The sequence below is a fragment of the Ovis canadensis genome, chromosome 3, assembly GCF_042477335.2.
Source record: "Ovis canadensis isolate MfBH-ARS-UI-01 breed Bighorn chromosome 3, ARS-UI_OviCan_v2, whole genome shotgun sequence".
Classification (NCBI taxonomy): Eukaryota; Metazoa; Chordata; class Mammalia; order Artiodactyla; family Bovidae; genus Ovis; species Ovis canadensis.
The window spans coordinates 179,834,397-179,842,326 of record NC_091247.1 but is presented as its reverse complement, the minus strand read 5'-3'; the positions used below and the strand labels follow the sequence as shown (position 1 = coordinate 179,842,326).

Below are 7,930 nucleotides of genomic sequence, written 5' to 3'. Positions count from 1 at the left end.
AAATCTTGAGACTACAGGACCCAGAGGAGGTATGTATCTTTTTGGAACTTTTACTTCTAGCAAGCTTTCAACAACAACAATGACAAAAGCTTTCAAGAGCATTTAATTACCTCGGGGTGATATGCAATTCAAAACCTTGAGAACAAAAACCATTTGAAAATGCAGTGAAAACACTGTTTTTCCACTTCCTTGCAATTATACTTTCATTCCTAACTGATGTTTAGGGGTGAAGAACACTTTCGTGTTCAGTTCAGTTCAGTCGCAGCTCAGTTGTATCCGACTCTGCGACCCCGTGGATTGCAGCACCCCAGGCTTCCCTGTCCTTAAACTTGCATGGGCCATTATGAAAAGCATTACCTCAGATAACCAAGACTGATACAGAAGTACCCTTCATCCTGAAGGGGAAGGTCAAAACTCTCATGGCAGAGACTTCCCTGGTGGTCCAGTGGCTAATATTCCACACTCCCAATGCAGGAGGCCCAGGTTTGATCGGTGGTCAGTAAACTAGATCCTACATACTGCAACTAAGAATTTGCATGCTGCAACTAAAAAAGAAAAAAAAAAAAGGAGTGTGCTTCAAGAAAAAAAAGTGGATAAATATACTCTCTGATCTCTCTTAGCACCTGAAAATCTGCTATTAAATCATTGGAATGACTTAAGATTTGGTGGAAGCTTTGACTTGAGGAAGTGTCATGTGCTGGGTAATTTTTAAAAGGGCAGTCTCTCTCTTAGCAGAGCCTGAGGACAGAAACCTTTGTTCTGGACACTGGAATACCTCCAGGGCTTCACCCATTACCTGCAAAAGATGCTCGAAAGATAGTTGTTAAATAAAGTAAATGAATTCTTGGCTTTACTTTGCAAACTCTAGCTTAACTTTTTCACATAGATTTAAAAACAAGCATGAGCAGGTTTGAAAAGTCTGGCATTCCAGCCACCTCCACTGGATCCATGCACTTTGCTCTGAACACCACTCTCCCACTGCTGGGACTCATTTGGAGGCCAATCCCCTTCCTTCCTGCCTAGGCTCAAACTTGGACCATTCTGCGCAGTTTAAATCCCAGTCTCCGCGAGAGAAGAAAACACGAAGCCAGCCAACCAGGAGGCTCCCGGCTTGAGAATAGAAGTCATGAGTCATAAATTTGAGCGTTACGACCAAGGAGCAGCCAGAGATGTGGATGTGGGGCGGTGGGGGCAGTAGGGCTATGGGGATGGAGTGGGCTGGCAAACAAGGAAGGCCACAGCCCTTCTCTGCTGAGTAGGCTCCCATGAAAATTCCCCTTTTGCTCTGCTCGATCGGGTTCCCGGAGCGCGTCTGTCAGGGTGCCGCCGAGAGTCTAGGACTGGGCGGCGCTGGCGCTGCAGGTCGCCACCCCCGCGGCCACATCAGCAGGTTCTCGCTTCCCCTCGGGCTCAGGCGCCGCTGCGCGTGCGCGCGGCGGCCGCGCGGGGGCGGGGTGGGCGGCCGGGAACCAGCGGGCCGCGGGCGCCGGCTCCGGGGCTGTCAGCTCCGGGCCGGGACGGCGCGAGGAGGCGCGCGAGAGGAAGGAGCCGCGGGCGCTGGGCAGCTGCCTCAGCCGCCGCCCGGGGGGACTAGGTGAATTCCCCTTCCGTGCCCCTGGTGCCGGTGCCTCGGTCGCGTCTGAGGAGGCGAGGTCCCTCTCCTTGCACCGCGCTCCGGGGCAGGTGATATGGAAGGAAAGTCTCGGCTTTGGCCGCGGCGCCGGGTTCGGGCGCATCCCAGGTACTGGAGGGAGGTGCGGCGGCGACGGGCTTGAGACTCGCGGCCAGGACGCGGGGAGGCCGGGGTTGGGGGAGCGGCGGGGCCGGCCCGAAGCTCTGTATCCCCTCCGGGCCCGCGGGCAGCGCCCGAGCCCGACCCTCCGCGGCTGCCCCACCTTGGGCGGGAGGGCTGGCCGGCCCTGGGCGCCCGCCGCGGAGCCGGGCAGCCGCGGTGGGTCGTCCCCGGCCCTGACACTGGACCAGACGGCGGGTGGGGGCTGAGTGATGGATGAAGGCGAGCAGGATGGGGACGCTGCGAGGCGGACTGGGGCACACCCCAGATCCACGGCTTCAGGGCTCACAGTTGCTCCGTGTCACCGTGTTCTTTCATTTCTCTCTTTATATATGTGAAATATAGCTCAATTTAAAAAACCCCAAACGTTGATTTTTAGAAAGAGATTACGTATATGTATGTAATACACTTGTAGGTACTTTACATGTGCAATTTCTTTCCGTAAATGAACAATTTTTTTTTTTAAATTGAGATATACTTCACACACCATAAAATCCATCCTTTTCAAGCACGGTCTTTAGTATTTTCACCAAGTTTTGCAACTATCACCACTGTACAGAACATTTTCATCACCCCAGAATGAAACCCTGTAACATTATCAGTCACTCCTCATTCCCACTTATCCCACCCCATGGCAACCACGGATCTTTCTGTCTCTAAGGATTTGACTGTTGTGGAAATTTCATATAAATGGAGTCGTACTTTATGTGGCTTTTATTGTCTGGCTTCCTTCACATAGCATAATGTTTTCAAGGTTTATCCGCGTGTGGAGTTCATGGTGCTTAACTCTTGTTTATGGCTGGATAACAGTCCCTTGTATGAGTGTACCACATTATCACAGTTTACTGGTTTTCAGTCAATGGACATTAAGGATGTTTCTAGTTTTTGGTCATTGTAAATAATGCTGCTATGAACATTCGTGTACAAGTTTTTAGGTGGGCATATGACTTCCATTGTTTGGGGTCTATATATTTAACTTTTAAGAAACTGTCAAACTTTTCCAGAGTAGCTGGACCATTTTACATTCTCATCAAACAGTGTATGAGGGTTCCAATTCCTCCACGTTCTCACCACTTGTTATTGACTATTTACTAGTTTTTATTATAGACATTCTAATGGGAATAAAGTAGTGTTAATTTGCGTTTTTTATGGCTAAATATGTCGTGTGTCTTTTCATTTGCTTGTTGGCCACTTACATATCTGCTTTGGAGAAATGTCTGTTTGTATCTTTTGCCCATATCTTAATTGGGGTTATTTGTCTTTTTATTGTTGAATTATGTGTTAAAAATTCTAGGTTTGGGGGGCTAGCACTGCCTGAAAAACCAAACAACTCCATACCAAGCAACATAAGGGTTGTACTTGGGGTAGGTGAATAAATGCTGTTTCAGTCTGTCTGAATACCCTGTCATTTCTTGGGAATCTTACTGACCGTTTACCCTTTCTGGAATTTTGAGAAAAGCTGCAAATAGTGTGTTCATGACCAAAGGCAAGAGAGACCACACCCAGTTAGCATTTTCATGTATTCTATGCTCCGTTTGAAAAGTTCCTGTTATCACTTTAATTTCAAGTAATTTATTTTGGTGGCTAGCTAAGCAAACTAATAAAAAATAGCAAACACTAATTCCTCAATTAAAATTTCACATATCTCTCAGGCAAAGTGAAAGATCTTATTATCCTAAGTTTGTGTGATCTTTATTATAGTTCTATTCTTATTTGGGTGGCAAATAAGTATTTTTCATGGCACTGAAGTTAAGAACCACTTGGAGCTGAATGAATGCTACTTTGCCTATTTTTGTGTTTTTTTTCCTGAGTGCACACAAATTCAATCTCAGGCTTAGGTCTTTCTTACAAAAACCTCTGAAAAAGACATGATTTTGCCTCCCAGGAATTCAAGTCATTTTTCTTTTACTCTAATATGACTGTTCTAAAGTATACTACCAATTTCAGAAATGTTGTGGAAAATAAAATTAAAGATTTTCAAGTGGAATTAATGGATAAACAACCTATTCAAAGTGTGTGAAGAGCCATCCATCCTGTTCTTCAACTACTGAACTTTAAACAATGGGAATGTTATTTAACCCCGTTATGCCTCGTTGGCCTCATTAGTAGAATGAGGCAATAATTGCAATATATAACCTGAGTGAATGTTTTTGTTTTACCTAACGGAATGATTATCAAATATAGTTAAAGTATAACCTATCCATCTAATGTTGATTGTCATTGACTTGCCCAATCAATGATTAAGTATCCTGTAGCTATAGATGCTTTCCCAAGTTGGTTTTCTCTGTCCTCTTGGGTTTTTTTGTGTCACTTAAGGACTGAAAGTTGGGGAAAATGTGGGAACAACTTTGGGGATATGATCTTTGGGAAAGCTGGTCAGAGCAGACCTGACTCCTTTAGGGGAAATTTAGGCACCCCTCATCTTTTTCTCTGAAATTACTGTGGTTAGATGTCTATAGCTTAAAAATGTATGTGTGTATAAAATAAAACATATATGTATCTCTGGTGGTGGTGGTTCAGTCACTAAGTCATGTTCGACTCTTGTGACACCATGGACTGTAACCTGCCAGGCTCCTGTGTCCATGGGATTTCCCAGGCAAGAATACTGGAGTGGGTTGCCCTTCCCTTCTCTAGGAAATCTTCCTGACCCAGGGATTGAACCTTCATTGCAGGCAGATTCTTTACTGCTAAGCCACCAGGGAAGCCCAGATGTATTTCTAGGAGGGGTTAAAACCTAGGGCTGTCAGTTATTTTATCTTAATGTGAATGGATTTAGTCAGATTGCTTTCCTGCTGATCAGCTGCACTGAGAAAGTGGGAGTTTTGGTGTGAAGAGGGAGAGGAGAGTTTAGTAGTATGGGCTCAAGGAACATTTTGGAGGTTTGAGAAAAATTTGCTAATTTCTAGACGTGTGGGTATTGAAAATGAAGATCTTCAGGCAGCAAAAAGGAATTTGGAAGATGAGAAAAGAGAAGCAAGAATGAACAATTGGAAGGGAAGGTTGTGGTATACAAAGACAGATTCAACTTGTTCAGACAGTTTTGCCCAAGAAAAATTCAAAAGAAGTGGAAGAAACCTTAGCTTTCATGCCGTTCCCTTCCCTTTTGTCCCACCTTGGTCCACATGTTGCTGTTCTCCTGGGACCCAGGAATCAGTCTGGGATGACTGTTGTTACTATTCCTGATTGCATCTCTTCTGTCTCCCGACTTTGCAGATTGAGATCAGATTCATGAAGCCAGGTGAGAATTATAGTGCTATTAAAATACAGTTTAATTTTTCATTTCTGGTAAAGCTGGTTTGGAGAGTTTAGCTTAGACTCATATTTACTGTGTTCCTTCTTGCTTTATCTGCCCAGATGATTGTCTAGCACCTAAAAAACTGCAGGTCTCTCCTGCAGGTACAGAAAGCCCTGTCTCAGAAAGATTTCCTCATAGGATTTGGAAGGGAAAGGAAAACTTTCTCTTCTTGAAGACAGATAGATTCAAGAATCAGTGAGAGCTCAGGGGTGGGGCCTGTCTGGAATATTGACCTTTATTCTTTTTTTTTCTCATTTATTATTTTTTTATTGGAGTATAATTACTTTACAATGTTGTATTAGTTTCTGCTGTACAACAAAGTGAATCAGCTATACGAATACATATATCGCCTCCCTCTTGAATCTTCCTCCCCCATCCCCATCCCAGCCCTCTAGGTTATCACAGATCTGAGCTCCCTCTGCTATAGTGCAGCTTCCCACTAACTATCTAATCTCATTTTAGCCATTAGCTAAGTCACTTTGCTCTAAGGAGTGAAGTGAAGTTGCTCGGTCATGTCTGACTCTTTGTGACCCCATGGACTATAGCCTACCACGCTCCTCCGTCCATGGGATTTTCCAGGCAAGAGTACTAGAGTGGGTTGCCATTTCCTTCTCCAGAGGATCTTCCTGACCCAGGGATCGAACCTTGGTCTACTGCATTGTAGGCAGACTCTTTACCGTTTGAGCCACCTGGGAAGTCCACTTTGCTCTAGGAGGAACTAACTGATAAAGTAGGGAGAAAGCAAGTGAAAGTGAAGTCGCTCAGTCGTGTCCAACTCTTTGCGACCCCATAGACACCAGGCTCCTCTGTCCATGGGATTTTCTAGGGAAGAGTACTGGAGTGGGTTGCTGTTTCCTTCTCCAGGGAACTTCCTGACCCAGGGATCGAACCTAGGTCTCCCACATTGTAGACAAACGCTTTCCGTCTGAGCCACCACTTGATCTTAACCAAAAGGCCAAGAACAAAAAGTGTCCCTTTAATCCTGTTTTCTCGTACTTAGAGCAGTGAAAGTTCTGTTGTCCTGGCAGAGAGGGAAATAAGCAGCTGTTCTCTCATCAGTTAAGTGTGTGTGGGGGTAATAGTATTTTGCAGGCTAGCTTAGGAGCCTAATCACCATTTATACAGTTGGAACTGAGCATATATTTTCCTTGGAACTGGCTAAACCTCTTAACAGTTTTTAAGTGGGTGCTCATTTCATCATGTGGTTAAATATTAACATATAGATTATTCAAGTCCATTTCCTCACTTGTTTTACTCCTCAAACATTGATTGAGGGCCTAATCTGTAGCAGGCACTGGGTGTGGCTCTCAGGATTCAGCAATGAACAAGAATGGGTCCTGATGCTCATGGGATTTACATCTTAGAAAGACAGGCCATGTACAATTACAGTAAAGCTTAATGAACATTAGAAAGCATAGAGTATTAGGAACACAGAAGATAGAGAACTAATCTAAGAGGGTCAGGGAAGTGATGTTTATGAGCTCAGGTCACAAAGTAAAATAGGAAGTAGCCAGAAAAAAGGAAAGAATGAGGATGAGCAAGAATGTTTCAGACAGAAAGAATGCATGGAAAGGCCTAGAAGTGAGAGAGAGAGTGTGCATATGTGCTAAGTTGCTTCAGTTGTGTCTGACTCTTTGCAACCCCATGGACTATAAAACCCCAGCAGGCTACTCTGTCCATGGGATTCTCCAGGCAAGGATACTGGAGTGGGTTGCCATGCCCTCCTCCAGGGGATCTTCGGGGCCCAGGGATCGAACCCGTGTCTCCTGCATGTCCTGCATTGGCAGGTGGGTTCTTTACCACTAGTGCTACCTGGGAAACTCAAGAGAGAGTGTGGTATATGCTAAAGTACTATTTTTCAAACTGCAGTACCTAAGCACTGACCAGGAACTTATAAAACCAGTTTAGTGGTTGTAACCTGTATGTTTTTAAAAAGAAATAAAATAAAAAATAAATGTGTCATATACTGATACTTTAGTAAATGACAGTGTATAAAAGTTTGAAAATCCCTACAATAGAGGAAACAGAAGTGCAGTGTGACCACAACCCAAGATCTTGGGTAGGTGGGGATGATGACGCAAGATTTAGTTACCCTTTTCAAGATTTGCTTTTAAAGATTTTGGATTTCTCTTACAGGAAATGAGAAGCCATCCAAAAGTTTTAGCCAGCACCTGCATAGATTAATATTTTCTAAGGATCCCTTTGAATACCTAGGTTTCCTTTATTCAAACATAAACACCTTCCTTGGCCTTGACAGGTATTCCAAAATCTGGTTCCAGTCTCTTCTAAAGCATATTTCTGCTTTTGATATTGGAACTTCTCATTTCATAAAGATTTGTGGTTTATAAACATGCCTTTGCACCAAGAGAGAGAGGCCCATGAGAGCAGATCTTTCTTCTGTCTTGTTCACACAGAAGCATAGTGCTCTGTGCCCGGCAGGGACTAAGCAAATCTTTGCTGATAGACTCTTAATTTTAGAACTGTCACATAGTAGTAGAAATGACCTTGATATTTCTAGCTATCCTTGCTTTTAGAACTTTTACATATTAGTACGAATGACCTTGATGTCTAGCAATCCTTGCTTTTGGAAAAAAGAAAAAGGGTTTATTAGAAATTCTTTTTGCCCAGTTGGAAACCTTAGTGATGCAACCCCATTCACTTATTTAAAAGATAATTTAGTAAAAAGTACTCTTATACTATATTAAAACAGTAATAGAGATAAGAAAAAGAACACACTTCCTGACTTTGGGGTTTCACCTTCCAAGGAGTACAGAGCATTAACCAATTGTTCACAGGCAGAGGCAATCCAGCAAACATTTATATTTTGTTTGAACAGACAGGCA

At 43.8% G+C, this 7,930-nt stretch overlaps 1 protein-coding gene across 3 annotated transcripts in view; it reads left to right on the top strand.

Annotated features, from left to right (window-relative positions):
* The first annotated feature begins 1,161 nt into the window (after nucleotides 1–1,161).
* SLC41A2 (solute carrier family 41 member 2) overlaps nucleotides 1,162–7,930 on the top strand; it is a 148,530-nt gene continuing 141,761 nt past the window's right edge. The window contains exon 1 of one of the 3 annotated variants that reach the window (XM_069585215.1): nucleotides 1,162–1,741. The gene's annotated coding sequence lies outside the window, so the exon portion shown is untranslated. The remainder of the gene's footprint in view (nucleotides 1,742–7,930) is intronic. The other 2 variants (XM_069585216.1, XM_069585218.1) reach the window with 2 other exon arrangements.